The following is a 23458-nucleotide window of genomic DNA, read 5'->3' as shown; positions in this document are numbered from 1 at the left end:
GAGCATATGGGGAGGGGGAATGGTAACGTGGTACAATATGAGAGAGTGGCATGGACATATATATACTACCTAACGTAAAATAGATAGCTAGTTGGAAGCAGTCACATAGCACAGGGAGATCAGCTCTGTGCTTTTTGACCCCTTAGAGGGGTGGGATTTGGAGGGTGTGTGGGAAGGAAATGCAAGAGGGAAGAGATATGTTCACATATGTGTATGTATAGCTAATTCACTTTTTTATAAAGCAGAAACTAACACACCATTGTAAAGCAGTTATTCTCCAATGAAGATGTTTAAAAAAAAAGAAATTAATTAAAGAATACTGTCTAAACATGAAAAACAGAAAACAAAAAGCAAAAAAAGAAAAACAGTGTAGTTCTGGCATTACGATAGACATATAGATGAATGGAACAGAATAGACAGTCCAGAAATTAATCCATGCAATCAATCAACTGATTTTCGTCAAAGGTGCCAAGAATACACGATGGGGAAAAGATATTCTTTTCAAAAAATGGTGTTACGAAAAACCACATATCCACATGTAAAAGAATGGAATTGAACACGTATTTTATACCATATAGAAAAATCAACTCAAAAGGGGTTAAATAGTTGAATATGACACTTTATAAACATCAGGTATGGATAGAAAATTTCCAGAATATGTTTTTTGGGAAATTCAGTAAGAGAGAACGTAGATAGTGGAGGACAGGCATTTGAAGACATAATGATTAATAGCTCTCCAGATTTTATGAAAATAACCAATCATTTCCAGACAACATAAATAAAGTAGAATTTATACTTACACAATTTCTTATTTTTTAACTTTTCATTTTATATTGGGGTATAGGTGGTTAACAGTGTTGTGTTAGTTTCAGGAGTAAAGCAAAGTGATGCAGTTATACATAAACATGTATGTATTCTTCAAATTCTCTTCCCCTTTAGGTTGTTACATAATATTGAGCAGAGTTCCCTGTGCTATATATTAGGTCCTTGTTGGTTATACATTTTAAATATAGCAGTGTGTACATGTCAATCCTAAACTCATTATCTATCCCTTCCCCCACACTTACCCCCTCATAACCGTAAATTTGTTCTCTAAGCCTGTGAATCTGTTTCAGTTTTATAAACAAGTTCATTTGTATCATTTTTTAAAGATTCTGCATATGAGCAATATCATATATTTTCTTTCTCTGACTTCTTTCACTTAGTATGACAATCTCCAGGTCCATCCATGTTGCTGCAAATGGCATTATTTCATTCTTTTTAATGGCTGAGTAATATTCCATTGTATACATGTACCATGTCTTCTTTATCCATTCATCTGCTGATGGACATTTAGGTTGCTTTCATGTCTTGGCTATTGTAAACAGTGCTGAAATGAACATTGGGGTGCAGGTATCCTTTTTGAATCATGTTTTTCTCCAGATATATGCCCACAAGAGGGATTGCAGGATCATATGGTAGCTCTATTTTTAGTTTTCTAAGGAACCTCCATACTGTTCTCCACAGTGGCTGTAACAATTTACATTCCCACCAATAGTGTATGAGCATTCACACCCTCTCCAGCATTTCTTGTTTGTGGATTTTTTGATGATAGCCATTCTGACTGGTGTGAGGTAATATCTCATTGTAATTTTGAATTGAATTTCTCTAATTATTAGCGATGTTGAACATCTTTTCATGTGCCTCTTGGCCATCTGTTGTCTTCTTTGGAGAAATGTCTATTTAGGTGTTCTGCCCATTTTTGATTGGGTTGTTTGTTTTTATGATATTAAGCCCCATGAGCTGTTTATAAATTTTGGAGACCAATTCCTTGTTGGTCTCACCATTTGTAAGTATTTCCTCCCATCCTGGGGGTTGTCTTTTCATTTTGTTTATGTTTTCTTTGCTGTGCAAACGATTTCAAGTTTAACTGGGTCCCATTGGTTTATTTTTGTTTTTATTTCCATTCCTCTGGGAGACAGATCAGAAAAGATATATACTGCAATTTATATCAAACAGTATTTTGCCTATGTTTTCCTCTAAGAGTTTTATAATGTCTGGTCTTACTTTTAGGTCTTTAATTCATTTTGAGTTTATTTCTGTGTATGGGGTTCTAATTCCATTTCTTTGCATGTAGATGTCCAGTTTTCCCAGTACCATTTATTGAAGAGACTGGTTTTTTTCTCCATTGTATAGTCTTACCTCCATTGTCATAGATTAATTGAACATAGGTGCTTGAGTTTATTTCTGGGCTTTCTATCCTGTTCCATTGATCTATATTTCTATTTTTGTGGCAGTACCATAAAGTTTTTGTGGTTTTTTTTGTTTTTTTTTTTGTTTGTTTTTTGCGGTACACGGGTCTCTCACTGTTGTGGCCTCTCCCGTTGTGGAGCACAGGCTCCAGACGTACAGGCTCAGCAACCATGGGTCATGGGCCTAGCGGCTCCATAGCATGTGGTATCTTCCTGGACCAGGGCACGAACCCATGTCCCCTGCATTGGCAGGCGGACTTTCAACCGCTGCACCACCAGGGAAGCCCCCACCATAAAGTTTTGATTACTGTAGCTCTTGTAGTATAGTCTGAAGCCAGGGAGCATGATTTCTCCACCTTCATTTTTCTTTCTCAAGATTTTTTTGCTTATTCAGGGTCATTTGTGTCTCCATAAAAATTTTAAGATTTTTTGGTTCTAGTTCGGTGAAAAATGCCATTAGTAATTTGATAGGGATTGCATTGGATCTGTATTTGCCTTGGGTAGCATAGTCATTTTGACAATATTGATTCTTCCAATCCAAAAACATTGTATATTTTTCCATCTGTGTCCTCTTTGATTTCTTTCATCATTATCTTATAGTTTTCTGAGTACAGGTCTTTTGCCTCCTTAGTTAGTTTATTCCTAGGTATTATATTGTTTTAAATGCAATGATAAATGGATTTTTTTAAAAGAATTCTCTTTCTGATCTTTCTTTGATAGTGTACAGAAATGAAACAAATTTATGTGTATTAATTTTGTATCCTGCAACTTTACCAAATTCATTGATGTACTCTAGTAGTTTTCTGGTAGCATCTTTAGGATTTTCAATGTATAGCATCATCACCTGCAAACAGTGACAGTTTAACCTTGCCTGTGAAGCCATTTGGTCCTGGACTTTTGTTTTTTGGGAGTTTTTAAATCACAGTTTCAATTTCAGTACTTGTGATTTGTCTTTTCATATTATCTATTTCCTCCTATTTCAGTCTTAGGAGATTGTACCTTTCTAAGAATTTGTCCATTTCTTCCAAGTTGTCTGTTTTATTAGCATACAGTTGCTTGTAGTAGTCTCTTATGATCCTTTATATTTCTGTGGTGTCCATTGTGACTTCTCCTTTTTCATTTCTAATTTTATTGAATTGAGTCCTCACCCTTTTTTGCTTGATGAGTCTGGCTAAAAGTTTATCAATTTTGTTTATCTTCTCAAAGAACTAGCTTTTAGTTTCATTGATCTTTGTTATTGGTTTCTTTGTCTCTATTTCATTTATTTCTGCTCTGATCTTTATGATTTATTTCCTTGTACTAACTTTAGGTTTTGTTTGTTCTTCTTTCTCTAGTTGATTTAGGTGTAAGATTAGGTTGTTTATTTGAGATTCTTTTTGTTTCCTGAAATAAGATTGTACTGCTATAAACTTCCCTCTTAGAGCTGCTTTTGCTGCATCCCATAGGTTTTAGATTGCTGAGCTTTCATTTTTATTTGTCTCTAGGTTTTCTTTTTATTTCCTCTTTGATTTCTTCTGTGATTCATTGGTTGTTTAGTAGCATATTGTTTCGCCTCCACTTGTTTTGTGTTTTTTTTTTTTACAGTTTTTTTCTTGTAGTTTATTTCTAATCTCATACCATTGTTGTCAAAAAAGATGCTTGATACAATTTCAATTTTCTTAAGTTTACCAAGGCTCACTTTGTGGCCCAGCATGTGGTGAATCCTGGAGAATATTCCATGTGCACATGAGAAGAATGTGTATTGTGCTGCTTTTGGATGGAATGCTCTGTAAATATCAATTAAGTCCATTTGATCTAATGTGTCATTTAAGGCTAGTGTTTACGTTTTGATTTTCTGTCTTGCTGATCTCTCCATTAGTAAAAGTGGGGTTTAAAGTCCCCCACTACTGTGGTGTTACTGACATTTTCTCCCTTTATGACTGTTAGTATTTCTTTATATATTGAGGTACTCCTATGTTTGCCACAACAAACATATACAATTGTTATATCTTCTTCTTGGCTTGATCCCTTGATCATTATGTAGTGTCCTTCTTTGTCTCTTATAACAGTCTTTATTTTAAAGTCTATTTTGCCTGATATGAGTATTGTTACTCCAGCTTTATTTTTCTTTCCATTTGCATGCAATACCTTTTTCCATCCCCTCACTTTTAGTCTGTATGTGTTCCTAGGTCTGAAGTGGGTCTCTTGTAGACAGCATATATATGGGTCCTGCTCTTGTATCCATTCATTCAGTCTATGTCTTTTGGCTGGAGCATTTAATCCATTTACATTTAAGGTAATTATCAATATGTATGTTCCTCTTTCCATTTTCTTAGTTGTTTGTGGTTTATTTTTGTAGCTCGTTTTTCTTCCCTTCTTCTTTTGTTCTCTTGTGTTTTGATGACCACCTTTAGTGCTGTGTTTGTGTTGCTTTTTCTTTTTTTGTGTGTGTTTAAACTGTAGTTTTTGGGTTTGCTTTCCCATGAGGTTTTGATATATCAGACTATATATAAACAAGATTGTTTTTAGTTCCTGGTCTCTTTCCCACTTAGAGAAGTTCTTCTAGCATTTGGTGCAAAGCTGGTCTGGTGGAGCTGAATTCTCTTAGCTTTTGCTTGTCAGTAAAGCTTTTGATTTCTCCATCATATCTGAATGAGAGCCTTGCTGGATAGAGTATTCTTGGTTGCAGGTTCTTTCCATTCATCACTTTAAATATATTCTGCCTCTCCTTTCTGGCCTTCAGAGTTTCTGCTGAGAAATCAGCTGATAACATTATGGGAGTTCCCTTGTATGTTACTTGTCATTTTTCCCTGTTGCTTTTAATATTTATTTTGTCTTTAATTTTTGTCAGTTTGATTACTATGTGTCTCAGCATGTTCCTCCTTGGGTTTATCCTGCCTGGGGCTCTCTGTGCTTCCTGAACTTGGGTAACTGTTTCTTTTCCCATTTTAGAAAAATTCTCAGCTATTATATGTTCAAGTATTTTCTCAGGTCCTTACTCTCTCTCTCATCTTCTTCTAGGAACCCTGTAATGCAAATGTTAGTGCATTTACTCTTGTCCCAGAGGTCTCTTAGACTGTCTTCATTTATTTTCATTCTTTTTTCTTTACTCTGTTCTGTGGCAGTGATTTCCACCATTCTGCCTTCCAGGTAACTTATCTGTTCTTCTGCCTCACTTATTCTGCTATTGATTCCTTCTAGTATATTTTTCATTTCAGTTATTGTATTGTTCATCTCTGTTTGTTTGTATCTTTAGTTCTTCTAGGTCTTTGTTAAAGTTTTCTTGCATCTTCTTGATCCTTGCCTCCATTCTTTCTCCAAGATCTTAGATCATCTTCACTATCATTATTCTAAATTCTTTTTTTAATAGATTGGCTATCTCCATTTCACTTAGTTGTTCTTCTGGGATTTCATCTTGTCCCTTCATCTGGGATATTTTCCTCTGCCATCTCTTTTTGACTAATATTCTGTGATTGTGGTTTCTGTTCTGTAGGCTGCAAGACTGTAGTTCTTGCTTCTGCTGTGTGCCCTCTGGTGGATGAGGCTGTCTAAAAGACTTGGACAGGCTTCCTGATGGGAGGGGCTCATTCCTGCTCCGTGGTGGGTGGGGCTGGGTCTTGTCCCTCTGGTGGGCAGGGCTGTGCTCAGGGAGTCTTTATGCCACTTTTCTCCTGATGGGTGGGGCTGTTTCCCCACACTGTTAGTTGTTTGGCCTCAGGCGACAAAGCAGTGGAGCCTACAGGTTGTTTGGTGGGGTAATGGCAGCCTCCAGGAGGGCTCACACCAATGAGTACTTCCCAGAAGTGTTGCTGTCAGTGTCTTTGTCCCTGCAGTGAGTGAGAGCCACACCCTGCCTCTTCAGGAAACCTTCCAATAGTAACAGGTATGTCTGGTCCAGTCTTTTATGGGGGTCACTGCTTTTTTTCCCCTGGGTCCTGGTGCACATGAGACTTTGTATGCACCCTCCAAGAGTGGAGTTTCTATTTCCCCCAGTCCTGTGGAAGCCCTGTGATCAAAGCCTGCTGGCCTTCAAAGCCAGATTATCTCGGGACTCTTCCTCCTGTTGCCAGGCCCCCAGGCTGGGAAGTCTGATGTGGGGCTCAGAACTTTCACCCCTGTGGGAGAACTTCTGTGGTATAATTGTTTTCCAGTTTGTCGGTCACCCACCCGGTGGGTATGGGATTTGATTTTATCATGACTGTGACCTCCTACCATCTTGTTGTGGATTCTTCTTTGTCTTTGGTTGTAGGGTATCTTTTTTGGTAGATTCCAGAATTTTTTTGTCAATAGTTGTTCATCAGTTAGTTGTGATCTTGGTGTTTTCATAAGAATGGTGTGAGCTCATGTCCTTCTACTCCACCATCTTGAGTTCTATACTTACACAGTTTCTAATGAAACTGCAGAGCATGTAAATATAGAGAAAATCTTAGAACCAAAATATTTAAAAAGATAGATTACCTATATGGAAATTATTCAATTGGCAAAAATCTTTAGTTAACAACTACAATAGACCAAGATTACAGTAAAATAATGTCTCAAAGAATGAGAAAAATAATTGTTAATTGAAAATTCTATATTCAGCTAAAATAACATTCAAAATTGTGGGTGAAATAAGACAATACAGAAAAAAACTGAGAGATTTTACAACTAACACACCTTCACTGAAATATCAATTAAAAGTTGTACTTCAGGAAGAATAAAATTGAAACACATTAAGTAAGTATCTTTTAAATACATAAACTTTACATAAACTTTAGCTCATTTATTCATTTGATTACATGAGCTTTAGCTCATTTATGCATTTGATCATTATACAAAACTACATGCAGCAATGTAGGTAACTCTCAAAGTCTAATTCTCTGTGAAAAGGGCAAATTACAGAAAGAGACATGAAATATGATATCATTTATATCATTATACACAGTTTAAGCATGCAAAATTGATATGTATCATTTATGGATACTGCATATGTAACAAAACGTTTTCATAAATCAGTATAGTATTTACCAACAGGGAGAAAAGAATGGCATTGGGCAGAGGTACATATCAAACTTGAAATATATTATTATTGAATTATTTTCTGGAAACACTCTGAGAAAATGTCAAAATATTAAGATGGTATAGAGCTTATTGATAGGTTCACATATTTTATCAAATTTTCCTCTGAAATTTTCTGTATTATTGAAATTTACATAAATAAGAGAATTAATTTTAAAAGCTAAGAGCAAGCACAAGTCCTGAGGAAGAAGCATCCTTTCTACGAATGAAATAGACATGTCCTAAAATACCGTATCCTATAAAAAAGTAATTAAGTGCATTGGTTAATATGAAAGCATGCTCGTATAACAACTAAGTTGGACCCCTTCCCCATACCACACACAAAAATTAACTCAAAATGGATGTAAAACCTAAATTGTAAGAGCAATTCCACTTCTAGCTATATATCCCAAACATTGAAAGCGAGTACTAAAACTGGTACTTGTAAACCAATGTTCTTATTAGCATTATTCATGACAACCAAAAATAGAATTATACACACACACACACGTGCACACATACAGTGAAATATTATCCAACCTTTACAAGCTGAGGCATGCTACCACATGGATGAACTCTGAAAAAATATTCTAAGTTAAATAATCCAGACAGAAGAGAAAAACATTATATGATTACAGCTATATGAAATCCTCAGAATAGACAAATTCATAAAGACAGAAAGTAGAATAGAGATTAACATAGTATAGAAATAGGGGGAATGAAGAGTAATTGTTTAATAGATGCAGAGTTTCTGCTTGGGATGATAAAGAATTTCTGGAAGTGAATAATAATAATGGTTTCATAATATTGTGAATATAATGTCACAATTATAAATGGTTAAAGGGGTAAATTATGTATATTTTACCACAATAAACACTTACAACACAACAACAAGTAAATTTACATGTAGCATGAATCTTTAAGAAAGTTCTTTCTGAGTAGTTTATACAGAAACAAAGTTTTTCAAACTCAATTCTAAAATTTGACCTTCTCAAATTGGAAAAAAATCTGAAAAAATTTTCTTTGATTTCCAATTTTTTTAGAAAGGGAATTGCATTTTGCACATTTTCATCTGGTGTCTTCTAAGTTAAAAACAGTTTCTTACTTGGTCATGACTGTCAGAATATACTTTAAAGAGTATGACCTCTGTCTGTCTCCTTGTTAATTTATTTGAAAGATGTAAAAAGAGAAATGCATATGTAAAAAGAGAAACTTTCTTTTATCCTGTTAGAAAAAGAAGAACCATTTGGAATCAGTATGCTGTCTAATTCTTAGTATGTGATTTAGAAAACGTAGGCTATCTTCCTTTTGAAATTTTGACATCAAGCAGAACTAAATAGATAGTTGTAGCTAGCATATGCTTGGGCTGGAGAAGGAGATTGGACAAAGGGGCAGTGGTTGGAAAGAACAGGCTGAATTTTGTCTTCTACTACAAGGGTCCCCAACCCCCAAGCCACAGACGGCTACCAGTCCACAGCCTGTTAGGAACTGGGCCGCACAGCAGGAGATGAGTGGCAGGTGAGTGAGCAAAGCTTTATCTGATGCTCCCCATTGCTCCCCATTGCTCACATTACTGCCTGAACTATCCTCCCCTCCCCCACGTGGAAAAATTGTCTTCCATGAAACTTGTCCCTGGTGCCAAAAATGTTGGGGACTGCTGTTCTACTAGATGGTTCCTCAAGTTCCTTCTACTCTCTCTGGGCAATGATATGAGCATCCTTGATTATAGTGATATTCATAGTTCCTAGGGAATTCACATGTTAATATTTACCACACAAGCTTTCTTGAACCATTCATAATTTAACATGAACAAAGCAACCTGTCATTGATGTTTAATTATTTTCTATTTTAGGATTTTTCTTGTGGAATTTTTTGAGTTCCAGACATTCATTACTTAATTGAAATGAAGAGGAATTTCTCATCCTGAGCATGATTTTGGGAAAGTAAATTTTTATGAGGCAAGATGGTAACCTCTGAAAGAGTCCTCAAAAAAATAAAAATTAACTGAAATGCCAAACCACTTAGAAACAAACACAGAAATTAATGATAGTAAATGGATTATCACTAGTGTAGGATACCTCATTATAATGACTGTGAATTTGTACTGGGAAACAATGAATTTAGCATCTTATACTAGAGAGGAAAAAGCAGGAGAATATCATTGACCTTTGGAGTAAGCAGCAACACATGAATGTTCTTGTGATTTGTTGTGTTTTTAAGTTATTAGTGGAAAATTAACCTGATTGATTTGTCTATGGTATTAAAGAGAGGAAATGGCACAATAGAAGTTATATTGAAAAATGCAGACAGAATAGAGAATATGTTCTAACATATGCATCTGCAGAGATAAGTGGTAAACACAGATCTGGATAAAGCACTTTAAATACTGCTCATGATATTTTCACTGCCTTTCACTAACTCAGTATTGAGTAATTTTGAGATTGTTTTCCAGCTTAAAGGCTGTTTTTTTTTTTTTCTCACTTATAGGGCAGAGCATGCTTTCCAGCACAGGATGTCAGAATGTGGCATATATATACAATGGAATATTACTCAGCCATAAAAAGAAACGAAATTGAGCTATTTGTAATGAAGTGGATAGACATAGAGTCTGTCATACAGAGTGAAGTAAGTCAGAAAGAGAAAGACAAATACTGTATGCTAACACATATATATGGAATTTAAGGGAAAAAAATGTCATGAAGAACCTAGGGGTAAGACAGGAATAAAGACAAAGACCTACTAGAGAACGGACTTGAGGATATGGGGAGGGGGAAGGGTGAGCTGTGACAAAGCGAGAGAGAGGCATGGACATATATACACTACCAAACGTAAGGTAGATAGCTGGTGGGGGGCAGCCACATAGGGCAGGGAGATCAGCTTGGTGCTTTGTGACCACCTGGAGGGGTGGGATAGGGAGGGTGGGAGGGAGGGAGACACAAGAGGGAAGAGATATGGGAACATATGTATATGTATAACTGATTCACTTTGTTATAAAGCAGAAACTAACACACCATTGTAAAGCAATTATACCCCAATAAAGATGTTAAAAAAATAATAAAAATAAAATGCTAGATTAACTTTTATTATTAAAAAAAACAATTAGCACTTTAATACACCAGTTAAGATAAAAGCATTTTCTGAACCTCTGCCTGGAAAGGGAGACAGCTCTTATTCTGGAAAATAATGAGAGTTTTCAGTTTCACATCTGAATGCTTTCCAATGTTCCATTTGAATGATTTCAACTTGATCAATAAATGAGACTGTGATTTAAAAGAAACTACCATGCAAATTTCAAACTTAGAGAAGCATGTAGTACAACAAATGTGATAAAATTTAGTTAGAAATATGGGCACTTGACAGGTGGTAGTATATTTTCTTCAAGGTAATTTCTACTTTCCGCCCTGTCTGCTGTTTAAATTTTATACTACCTGAAAGCCCCATTGTGACAGTTCTACTCATCTACACTATTATTTAAATAAAATCTTTCTGTTTAGGATACAGCCCTGGAAGAGTGGAGAGTGAGTGCTCTTTATTTTCCATTTGAAATAATTATTATCCATGAAAATAAATGCAACCCAGAAATGAATGTCTATTGTATTATTTTTTGACACTAAATTACCCCATTTATCACTAAGTGTACAGAGATTATCTAAGAAGATGATCAATTTAAAAATAATGAAAATTTATCATTTATTCACAATTTAAATCTTTTATTTAGTAAAGTGGCTTTAGTAAACTAATGAAATACCAACTAGTTAGTATTCAGTCCTAACATGATTTTCATTTTTGGTTGTTGGATTTAGATAATTAAAAAATAAGCTGGAAATTAAGAAAATTAAATTATTTGTTTGAATACACTACATTTTAAAATGTTTTCCTTTGTGAAGAATGTTAATTGAAAATCTTAACTTGTGCTCTATTCCCACCACAGTCATTACTGAGACAAAATAACTAGCAATATTTTATCTAATTAATAACCTAGACGAGCAGACAGAACTCTTGCAGGGAATGTGGTTTTAAGTATAAAACATGATTGTTTTCTTTCATTAGTTTTCTTTATATAAATACCCTAAAATCTCAATTGGCTTTGCAGGGCTACTAAATATTCCATCATCAAACAAAATGACAAGGACACAGTCCAAGAGGCTATTAGATCACATACTCACAGAAGAGGACCCTACTCTTACTCTATCTTCTTGTCTTACTACCTGTTAATCTTGTTTAAATTAAAATGCCTCTATAAGGAGACAGAAACACTCATAGTCTGCACTGGAAAATTGCTTTTGTTGACATAATAGGAGGAATGATCCAAGAATGTTAGTCTGGTAATGATGGTAATCGTACAATAATAGCTGCTTGTACTTATTACTAAAACAAGATCCCAGATATAAGTTGGATGCTGTATGAAGAGAAAGTTTGAAGTGGTTCTATTTTCAAACATAATTCTGGTTATATGGGCAGCAGAATTTTTGTTTGTTTGTTTATTTGTTTTTGCAGTACGTGGGCCTCTCACTGTTGTGGCCTCTCCCGTTGTGGAGCACAGGCTCCGGACGCGCAGGCTCAGCAGCCATGGCTCACGGGCCCAGCTGCCCTGCGGCATGTGGGATCTTCTCAGACTGGGGCATGAACCCGTGTCCCCTGCATCGGCAGGTGGACTCTCAACCACTGTGCCACCAGGGAATTCCGGGCAGCAGAATTTAACTCAGGCTTACCTATGAGGGGAAGACCGTGCAATTCTATAGCTTCAGAAAGAATTGATATGAATTGTAATGGAGATTATTACAACTTGAGCTAATTCCCCCTCACCAAATGATAGGTAAAATCCTTACTGAAGGTTAGCTTAAGACTGAAAGAGGTCACATGAAGTTTCATCATTAGGAGTGTGATGAAAAAGAAGTTCTCAAAAGTTTAGCTTATTGTACTATATACCAGGAGTTGTTTATTCCTAATTTATTTTTGCACAATTGGAAAATACAGCTTTGGTATTTCTCTGTCTTTCACCCTTAAAGGCAGAAGTGTCCCATGAGTAAGGCGATGAGGGTGGAAAACTTTGGCACAGTATTTAGGGTGATGGTGAACATAGCACTGTACCTGATTCCCCTTATCTCAGCATAATTAGAATTCAATTTAAAATACTATGAGATATCAAATTGTGTCATTAATGATATCCTAAAGCTCTGATTTTAGGTGCAATTCTTTTGGGCCAGCCTAATATCACTAAGTTTTTCCAGGCTCACACTCTCCTAATAAAATCCCCACTTACTGGGTTATCTTATTGCTCTTCTTTAAATATTGAAATAATATGGGCTCTGCTTCCTATCTCCACTGTGGAGGGAATGATACCTGACACAGATTATCCCAGAATTCTTACAAAAGGCAAATTTCTTCTCATTCACTTTTTTTACAGCTTTGTTTAGACATATTTCACATACCACACAATGTACCCTTTAAAGTATTCAATTCAATGGTATTTAGGATTTTCAAAGAGTGTGCAACACATCTTCAAAATCTAATGATGCTGAGCATATTTCCATGTGACTATTGTCCATTTCTACACATTCTGTGAAAAAGGATCTATTCATATCCTTTGCCTTATTTTAATTGGGTTATTTAGTATTTTATTAGTGAGTTGTAAGTGTTGTTTATATATTCTACATAAAAGTACTTTATCGGGACGAGGGGAAGATGATGGAAGACTAAGACACAGAGATCACCTTCCTCCCCACAGATACACCAGAAATACATCTACACGTGGAACAACTCCTACAGAACACCTACTGAACGCTGGCAGAAGACCTCAGACCTCCCAAAAGGCAAGAAACTCCCCACGTACCTGGGTAGGGCAAAAGAAAAAAACAGAGACAAAAGAATAGGGATGGGACCTGCACCAATGGGAGGGAGCTGTGAAGGAGTAAAGGTCTCCACACACTAGGAAGCCCCTTCGTGGGCGGGGACTGTGGGTGGTGGAGGGGGCAGTTTCGGAGCCGCGGAGGAGAGCGCAGCAACTGGGGTGCAGACGGAAAAGTGGGGAGATTCCCGCATAGAGGAGCGGTGCCGACCAGCACTCACCACCCAAGAGGCTTCTCTGCTCACCCGCCGGGGCGGGCGGAGCAGCGAGATGAGGCTCGGGCTTTGGTTGGAGCACAGGGAGAGGACTGGGGTTGGCTGCGTGAACACAGCCTGAAGGGGTTAGTGCACCACGGCTAGCCGGCAGGGAGTCCGGGAAAATGTCTGGAGCTGTGGAAGAGGCAAGAGACTTTTTCTTCCCTATTTGTTTCCTGGTGGGCAAGGAGAGCAGATTAAGAGCACTGTTTAAAGGAGCTCCAGAGACAGGCGCAAGCCGCGGCTAAAAGCACAGACCCAAGAGACGGTCAGGAAACTCTAAGGCTGCTGTTGCTGCCACCAAAAGCCTGTGTGCGAGCACAGGTCACTATCCACAGCTCCCTTCCAGGGAGACTGTGCAGCCTGCCACGGCCAGGTTCCCGGGATCCAAGGACAACTTCCCCGGGAGAGCGCACAGTGAGCCTCAGGCTGGTGCAACGTCACGCCGGCTTCTGCCGCCGCAGCCTCGCCCCGCAATCCGTGACCCTCACTCCCTCCCGGCCTGAGTGAGCCAGAGCCCCCGAATCAGCAGCTCCTTTAACCCCGTCCTGTCTGAGCAAAAAACAGATGCCCTCTGGCGACCTACATGCAGAGGTGGGGCCAAATCCAAAGCTGAGCCCCAGGGAGCTGTGAGAACAAAGAAGAGAAAGGGAAATCTCTCCCGGCAGCCTCAGAAGCAGTGGATTAAAGCTCCACAATCAACTTGATGTACCCTGCATCTGTGGAACACATGGATAGACAGCAAATCATCCCAAATTGAGGAGGTGGACTTTGAGAGCAAGATTTATGATTTTTTCCCCTTTTCCACTTTTTGTGAGTGTGTATGTGTACGCTTCTGTATGAGATGATGTCTGTATAGCTTTACTTCCACCCTTTGTCCTAAGGTTCTATCAGTCCGTTTTTTTTTTTTTTGGTTTGTTTGTTTTTCTAAATTATTTTCTTAATAATTTTTTTAATTTAATAACTTTATTATATTTTACTTTATTTTACATTATCTTCTTTCTTTCATTTTCTTTCCTTCCCTCCTTCCTTCCTTCCTCCCTCCATCCCCCCTCCTTTCTTTCCTTCATTTCTTTTTTTATTCTTTCTTTCTTTCTTTCTTCCTTTCTTTCTTTCTTTCTTCCTACTTCTACTAATTCTTTCTCTCTAATTTTTCCCTGTTTTATTCTGAGCCATGTGGATGAAAGGCTCTTGGTGCTCCAGCCAGGAGTCAGTGCTGTGCCTCTGAGGTGGGAGAGCCAACTTCAGGACACTGATCAACAAGAGACCTCCCAGCTCCACATAATATCAAATGGTGAAAATCTCCCAGAGATCTCCATCTCAATGACAGCACCGAGCTTCACTCAATGAGCAGCAAGCTACAGTGCTGGACACCCTATGCCAAACAACTAGCAAAACAGGAACAACCCCACCCATTAGCACAGAGGCTGCCTAAAATCATAATAAGTACACAGACACCCTAAAACACAACACCAGACATGGAACTTCCCACCAGAAAGACAAGATTCAGTCTCATCCACCAGAACACAGGCACTAGTCCCCTCCACCAAGAAGCCTACACAACCCACTGAACCAGCTTGAGTCCCTGGGGACAGACACCAAAAACAACGGGAACTACGAACCTGCAGCCTGCAAAAAGGAGACCCCAAACACAATAAGATAAGCAAAATGAGAAGACAGAAAAACACACCGCAGATGAAGGAGCAAGATAAAAACGGACCAGAACTAACAAACGAAGAGGAAATAGGCAGTCTACCAGAAAAAGAATTCAGAATAATGATAGTAAAGATGATCGAAAATCTTGGAAATAGAGAAAATGCAAGAAACATTTAACAAGGACCTAGAAGAACTAAAGATGAAACAAACAATGATGAACAACACAATAAATGAAATGAAAAATACTCTAGATTGGATCAATAGCAGAATAACTGAGGCAGAAGAACGGATAAGTGACCTGGAAGATAAAATAGTGGAAATAATTACTGAAGAGCAGAAAAAAGAAAAAAGAATGAAAAGAACTGAGGACAGTCTCAGAGACCTCTGGGACAAAATTAAACACAACAACATTCGAATTATAGGGGTTCCAGAAGAAGAAGAGAAAAGGAAAGGGACTGAGAAAATATTTGAAGAGCTTATAGTTGAAAACTTCCCTAATATGGGAAAGGAAATAGTTAATCAAGTCCAGGAAGCACAGAGAGCCCCATACAGGATAAATCCAAAGAGAAATACACCAAGACACATATTAATCACTGTAAAAAATTAAATACAAAAAAAGCATATTAAAATCAGCAAGAGAAACAACAAGTAATACACAAGGGAATCCCCATAAGGTTAACAGCTGATCTTTCAGCAGAAACTCTGCAAGGCAGAAGGCACTGGCAGGACATATTTAAAGTGATGAAGGAGAAAAACCTGCAACCAAGATTACTCTACCCAGCAAGGATCTCATTCAGATTTGATGGAGAAATTAAAACCTTTACAGACAAGCAAAAGCTGAGGGAGTTCAGCACTACCAAACCAGCTTGAAAACAAATGCTAAAGGAACTTCTCTAGGCAAGAAACACAAGAGAAGGAAAAGACCTACAATAACAACCCCAAAACAATTTAGAAAATGGGAATAGGAACATACATATTGATAATTACCTTAAATGTAAATGGACTAAATGCTCCCACCAAAAGACACAGATTGGCTGCATGGATGCAAAAACAAGACCCATATATATGCTGTCTACAAGAGACCCACTCCAGGCCTAGGGACACATACAGACTGAAAGTGAGGGGATGGAAAAAGGTATTCCATGCAAATGGAAACCAAAAGAAAGCTGCCGTAGCAATTCTCATATCAGACAAAACAGACTTTAAAATAAAGACTATTTGAAGAGACAAAGAAGGGCACTACCTAATGATCAAGGGATCGATCCAAGAAGAAGATATAACAATTGTAAATATTTATTCACCCAACATAGGAGCACCTCAATACATAAGGCAAATGCTAACAGCCAAAAAAGGGGAAATCAACAGTAACACATTCATAGTATGAGACTTTAACACCCTACCTTCACCAATGGACAGATCATCCAAAATGAAAATAAGTAAGGAAACACAAGCTTTAAATGATATATTAAACAAGATGGACTTAATTGATATTTATAGGACATTCCATCCAAAAACAAAAAAAATACACATTTTTCTCAAGTGCCCATGGAGCATTCTCCAGGATAGATCATATCTTGCATCACAAATCAAGCGTTGGTAAATTTAAGAAAATGGACATTGTATCAAGTATCTTTTCCAACCACAACGCTATGAAACTAGATATCAATTACATGAAAGGATCTGTAAAAAATACAAAAACATGGAGGCTAAACAATACACTAATTAATAATGAAGTGATCACTGAAGAAGTCAAAGAAGACATAAAAAAAAACCTAGAAACAAATGACAATGGAGACATGATGACCCAAAATCTATGGGATGCAGCAAAAGCAGTTCTAAGAGGCAAGTTTATAGCAATACAAGCCCACCTTAAGAAACAGGAAACAACTTGAGTAAAAAACCTAACCTTGCACCTAAAGCAATTAGAGAAAGAAGAACCAAAAAACCACAAAGTTAGCAAAGGAAAGAACTCATAAAAATCAAATCAGAAATAAACGATGAAGAAATGAAGGAAACAATAGCAAAGATGAAAAAAACTAAAAACTGGATCTTTGAGAAGATAAAAAAATTGCTAAACCATTAGCCAGACTCATCAGGAAAATAAGGGAGAAGATTCAAATCGATAGAATTAGAAATGCAAAAGGAGAAGTAACAACTGACACTGCAGAAATACAAAGGACCATGAGAGATTACTACAAACAACTCTATTCCAATAAAATGGACAATCTGGAAGAAATGGACAAATTCTTAGAAATGCACAACCTGCCAAGACTGAATCAGAAAGAAATAGAAAATATGAACAGAAGAATCACAAGCACTGAAATTGAAACTGTGATAAAAATCTTCCAACAAACAAAAGCACGAGACCAGATGGCTTCACAGGCAAATTCTACCAAACATTTAGAGAAGAGCTAACACCTCTTCTCAAACTCTTCCAAAATATAGCAGAGGGCAGAACACTCCCAAACTCATTCTACGAGGCCATGATCACCCGGATACCAAAAGCAGACAAGTATGTCACAAAGAAAGATAACTACAGTCCAATATCACTGATGAACATAGATACAAAAATCCTCAACAAAATACTAGCAAACAGAATCCAACAACACATTAAAAGGATCATACACCATGATCAAGTGGGCTTTATTCCAGGAATGCAAGGATTCTTCAATATACGCAAATCAATCAATGTGAAAAACCATATTAACAAACTGAAGGAAAAAAAACATATGATCATCTCAATAGATGCAGAGAAGGCTTTCAACAAAATTCAACACCCATTTATGATAAAAACCCTGCAGAAAGTAGGCATAGAGGGAACTTTCCTCAACATAATAAAGGCCATATATGAAAAACCTACAGCCAACATAATCCTCAATGGTGAAAAACTGAAAACATTTCCACTAAGATCAGAAACAAGAGAAGGCTGCCCACTCTCACAGCTCTTATTCAACATAGTTTTAGAAGTTTTAGCCACAGCAATCAGAGAAGTAAAGGAAATAAAAGGAATCCAAATCGGAAAAGAAGAAATAAAGCTTTCACTGTTTGCAGATGACATGATACTATACATAGAGAATCCTAAAGGTGCTACCAGAAAACTACTAGAACTAATCAATGAATTTGGTAAAGTAGCAGGATACAAAATTAATGCACAGAAATCTCTGGCATTCCTGTACACTAATGATGAAAAATCTGAAAGTGAAATCAAGAAAACACTCCCATTTACCATTGCAACAAAAAGAATAAAACATGTAGGAATAAATCTACCTAAGGAGACAAAAGACCTGTATGCAGAAAATTATAAGACACTGATGAAAGAATTAAAAAATGATACAAATAGATGGAGAGATATACCATGTTCTTGGATTGGAAGAATCAACATTGTGAAAATGACTCTACCACCCAAAGCAATCTACAGATTCAATGCAATCCCTATCAAACTACCACTGGCATTTTTCACAGAACTAGAACAAAAAATTTCACAATTTGTATGGAAACACAAAAGACACCGAATAGCAAAAGCAATCTGGAGAACAACAAATGGAGCTGGAGGAATCAGGCTCCCTGACCTCAGACTATACTACAAAGCTACAGTAATCAAGACAATATGGTACTGGCACAAAAACAGAAACATAGATCAATGGAACAGGATAGAAGGCCCAGAGGTAAACCTATGCACATATGATCAGCTTATCTTTGATAAAGGAGGTAGGAATATACAGTGGAGAAAGGACAGCCTCTTCAATAAGTAGTGCTGGGAAAACTGGACAGGTGCATGTAAAAGTATGAGATTAGATCACTCCCTAACACCATACACAAAAATAAGCTCAAAATGGATTAAAGACCTAAATATAAGGCCAGAAACTATCAAACTCTTAGAGGAAAACATAGGCAGAACACTCTATGACATAAATCACAGCAAGATCCTTTTTGACCCACCTCCTAGAGAAATGGGAATAAAACCAAAAATGAACAAATGGGACCTAATGAAACGTCAAAGCTTTTGCACAGCAAAGAAAACCATAAGCAAGACCAAAAGACAACCCTCTGAATGGGAGAAAATATTTGCAAATGAAGTAACTGACAAAGGATTAATCTCCAAAATTTACAAGCAGCTCATGCAGCTCAATAGCAAAAAAACAAACAACCCAATCCAAAAATGGGCAGAAGACCTAAATAGACATTTCTCCAAAGAAGATATACAGACTGCCAACAAACACATGAAAGAATGCTCAACTTCATTAATCATTAGAGAAATGCAAATCAAAACTACAATGAGGGGGTTTCCCTGGTGGCGCAGTGGTTGAGTGTCCGCCTCCTGATGCAGGGGACACGGGTTCATGCCCCGGTCTGGGAAGATCCCACATGCCGCGGAGCGGCTGGGCCCGTGAGCCATGGCTGCTGATCCTGTGCATCCGGAGCCTCTGCTCCGCAACGGGAGAGGCCACAACAGTGAGAGGCCCACGTACCGCAAAACAACAACAACAAAAAAACTACAATGAGGTATCATCTCACACCAGTCAGAATGGCCATCTTCAAAAAATCTAGAAACAGTAAATGCTGTAGAGGGTGTGGAGAAAAGGGAACACTCTTGCACTGCTGGTGGGAATATGAATTGGTACCGCCACTATGGACAACAGTATGGAGATTCCTTAAAAAACTACAAATAGAACTGCCACATGACCTAGCAATCCCACTACTGGGCATATATCCTGAGAAATCCATAATTCATAAATAGTCATGTACCAAAATGTTCATTGCAGCTCTATTTACAATAGCCCAGAGATGGAAACAACCTAAGTGTCCATCGTCAGATGAATGGATAAGGAAGATGTGGCACATATATACAATGGAACATTACTCAGCCATAAAAAGAAACGAAATTGAGCTATTTGTAATGAAGTGGATAGACCTAGAGTCTGTCATACAGAGTGAAGTAAGTCAAAAAGAGAAAGACAAATACCGTGTACTAACACATATATATGGAATTTAAGGGAAAAAAGTGTCATGAAGAACTTAGGTGTAAGACAGGAATAAAGACACAGACCTACTGGAGAACGGACTTGAGGATACGCGGAGGGAGAAGAGTGAGCTGTGACAAAGCGAGAGAGAGGCATGGACATATATACAGTACCAAACGTAAGAGAGATAGCTAGTGGGAAGCAGCCGCATAGCACAGGGAGATCAGCTCTGTGCTTTGTGACCACCTGGAAGGGTGGGATAGGGAGGGTGGGAGGGAGGGAGATGCAAGAGGGAAAAGATATGGGAACATATGTGTATGTATAACTGATTCACTTTGTTATAAAGCAGAAACTAACACACCATTGTAGAGCAATTATGCCCCAATAAAGATGTTAAAACAAAATTAAAAAATAAACTTCCTTTATCTGTTAAATGATTTGCAAATATTTTCTCCCATTCTCCGAGCTGTTTTCTATATTTCTTGAGTTTATTCTTTAAGGCACAAAGGCTTTAATTTTGATAAAGCTTCTTAACCTATTTTTTTTTTCTTTTGTTGTTTGTACTTTGGGTGTTGTATCTAAGAAAACTGGCTAATGCACAATAGTGCATATGTCAGTTATGTTTTCCTTCTAAGAGTTTTTAAATTTAACCTCTTAAAGCTTAAGTGTTTTCTTCAGTTTGAGTTTCTTTGTCTATATTGTGTGGGGTAGGTAGTCCAACTGCATTATTTTGAAGGTATATTATTAAGTTTTCCCAGCACTCTTTGCTCAAAACACTATTCTTTTTCCCATTGAATATTATTGACAACCTTGTTGAAAACGAATTGACTCTAAATGTGAGGGTTTATATGTGGAATCTCAACTCTATTCTTTCTTTTTTTGCCTTTTGTTCTATTCAAGCCCTCAGCAGATTGTATGATCCCATCCACTTTTGGTGGGCAGTCTACTTTACTGAGTCCATTGATTCAAATGTTAATCTCATCCAGGAACACTGTCACAGACTCACCCAGAAATAATATTTAATCTCGGCAACCCATGGCCAGTCCAGCTGACACATAAATTATCCATCACAAGTCCATCCCACATAATCTTAAAAATTATACACATCTCTTTAACAATACTTAATCTCCAATCTCCAAATAAAGACAATAACAAGTTTATAATTACACCCAGCATGATACAACTATCCTGTGTACAACTATAACTACACTAACTCTTTCCCCAGGAGAGGAAGGTAAGTGTTTTAGTGGTATTTACTCTTCTCTTTGATATAAAATACCTTAAATACTATGATGTAAAATTAACAATACTTAAATACTATCATATAAAATCAATACATCTTGTGTTACATGATTGGGGAATAAGAGAGGAAAGAAAACAAAGATATGTTATACACACATACATGTATTTATAGTAATATATGACAATTGCTTTTCTCATTTATGCAACTGGTCTTTTGGTCATAGCTGGTATTTATAATTACCTTCTGCCACTATCCAGTCTGTATTCCCTTTTGTTTCAGCAAGCATCTCAGCCTTCTTGGTTCTTTACCTGATAAAGTGACCCAAAGTTTAATTCCTGAATGGTCTGGGAAATTACTAGTCCTGACTCTATTGGGTTGTTGTATTTTTCCATTGACCTTAATTACAGGACCTGGTAATTCTAAGTGACACCCTAAATGATCTCCTTTATTTCAGGCGTTATTTTGCTTACTTCTATTATGGAGTACTAGTACAATTTCTCCTTGATAGTCAGGATCATTTACCTAGCTTACAGAGCAATGTCCTTTTTTCCGTGTTGATTCAGAGGTATGAGAAGCCGAAAGTAGCCAGGTGTCAGAATGAGCTTCCAGTTCCGTGTAATCATTGTTGTATCTCCTGGTAGAAACATTCCTCCCTTTGGCTTTTGGGTCATGAGAGTGTAAGGTCACAGGAACAAGGATCAGAAATGTTGCTGGTGCATTGCTAGGGGTAATAGTGAGTGATGCCATTCCCATTTCCACACTTTGATTCCTGAACCTGTGAATCCTGGCAACTAGAAAAACAGCATCATATACTACATGCTGATTAAGAGCATATATAACCTTCTTGTCCCAGCCCTACAAGGTATTGTCACCTAACTGTAATTTTAACTGACTCTTCACAAGGTCCTTCCACCTTTCTATCAAGTCAGATACTTCAGAATTATAGGGAACATGGTAAGATGAATGAATTCCACAAGCATGTACCCATTGTTGCACTTCTTCTGCTGTTAAATGAGTTCCTTGATCAGAGGTAATGCTGTATGGAAAACCATGATGATGGATAAGGTAAGTCCAAGAATGGTAGTTTTGGCAGAATCATTGTGTACAAGGAAGGCAAATCCATATCCAGAGCATCTATTCTAGTAAAAATAAAATACTGCCCCTTATGCAATGGAAGTAGTCCAATGTAATCAACCTTCCACCAGATAGCTGAATGATCACACTGGGAAATGGTGCCTTATCAGGGACTAAGCAATAGTCTCTGCTATGGGCAGATAGGGCACTAAGTGGTGGCTGTAGCCAGATTGGCCTTGGTGAGTGGAAGTCAATATTGCTGAACACATACATAACCTCCATTCCTGCCACCATGGCTATTTTGTTTATAGACTAATTGGTGATGACAAGGGTTGCTGAGGGAAAAAAGCTGACTGGTATACACAGAGTGGGTCATCCTATCCACTCAATTATTAAAATATTTTTTGTTGAAGTAAGGTAAGTATTCACATAGGACACATATCTTTACATTTTTTTGCCCATTCAGAGAGGTCAGTCCACATACCTCTTCCCCAAATTTCTTTATCACCAACTTTCCAATCATGCTCCTTCCAAGTCCCTGAATATTCAGCCAAACCATCGGCATAGCCTATGAATTGGTATATAATCACACATTTGGCCATTTCTCCTTTGAAGCAAAGTGAAAAGCCAGGTGAACTTCTCAAAGCTCTGCCCACTGGTAGGATTTCTTTTTGCCATTGTCCTTTAGGAATGCCACAGATAGGGGCTGTAGTGCTACAGTTGTCCACTTTTGGTGGTGCCTGAATATTGTGCAAACCATATGTGAACTAGGTTTCAGTCTTCTTTTCCTTTGTTAACAGATTGTAGGGAACTCCCCATAAGACCATTGGCACAGGGTGGGAGAAAGAAGGCAGTGTGGCAGAAGTGGGGACCATGGGCATTTGGGCCACTTCTTCATGTAACTTACTTGTACCTTCAGGATCTGCTGGAACCCAATCACATATATGGAAATTTTATTAAAATTCTCTATTTTTAAGTTTTCTTATTTGTAGAGTGAAAATTCTAATAAAGGTAACTCATAGAGTTATTGTGAGAAGTAAATGAGTTAATACATGTAAATCTTTTTGTGTGTGTGTGTGTTACATGGGCCTCTCACTGCTGTGGCCGCTCCCGTTACGGAGCACAGGCTCCGGATGCTCAGGCTCAGGAGCCATGGCTCATGGGCCCAGCCGCTC

Source organism: Grampus griseus (genome assembly GCF_964374135.1).
Source record: "Grampus griseus genome assembly, chromosome: X".
Classification (NCBI taxonomy): Eukaryota; Metazoa; Chordata; class Mammalia; order Artiodactyla; family Delphinidae; genus Grampus; species Grampus griseus.
The sequence above is the reverse complement of the archived record's forward strand: the minus strand, read 5'-3'. Positions refer to the sequence as shown.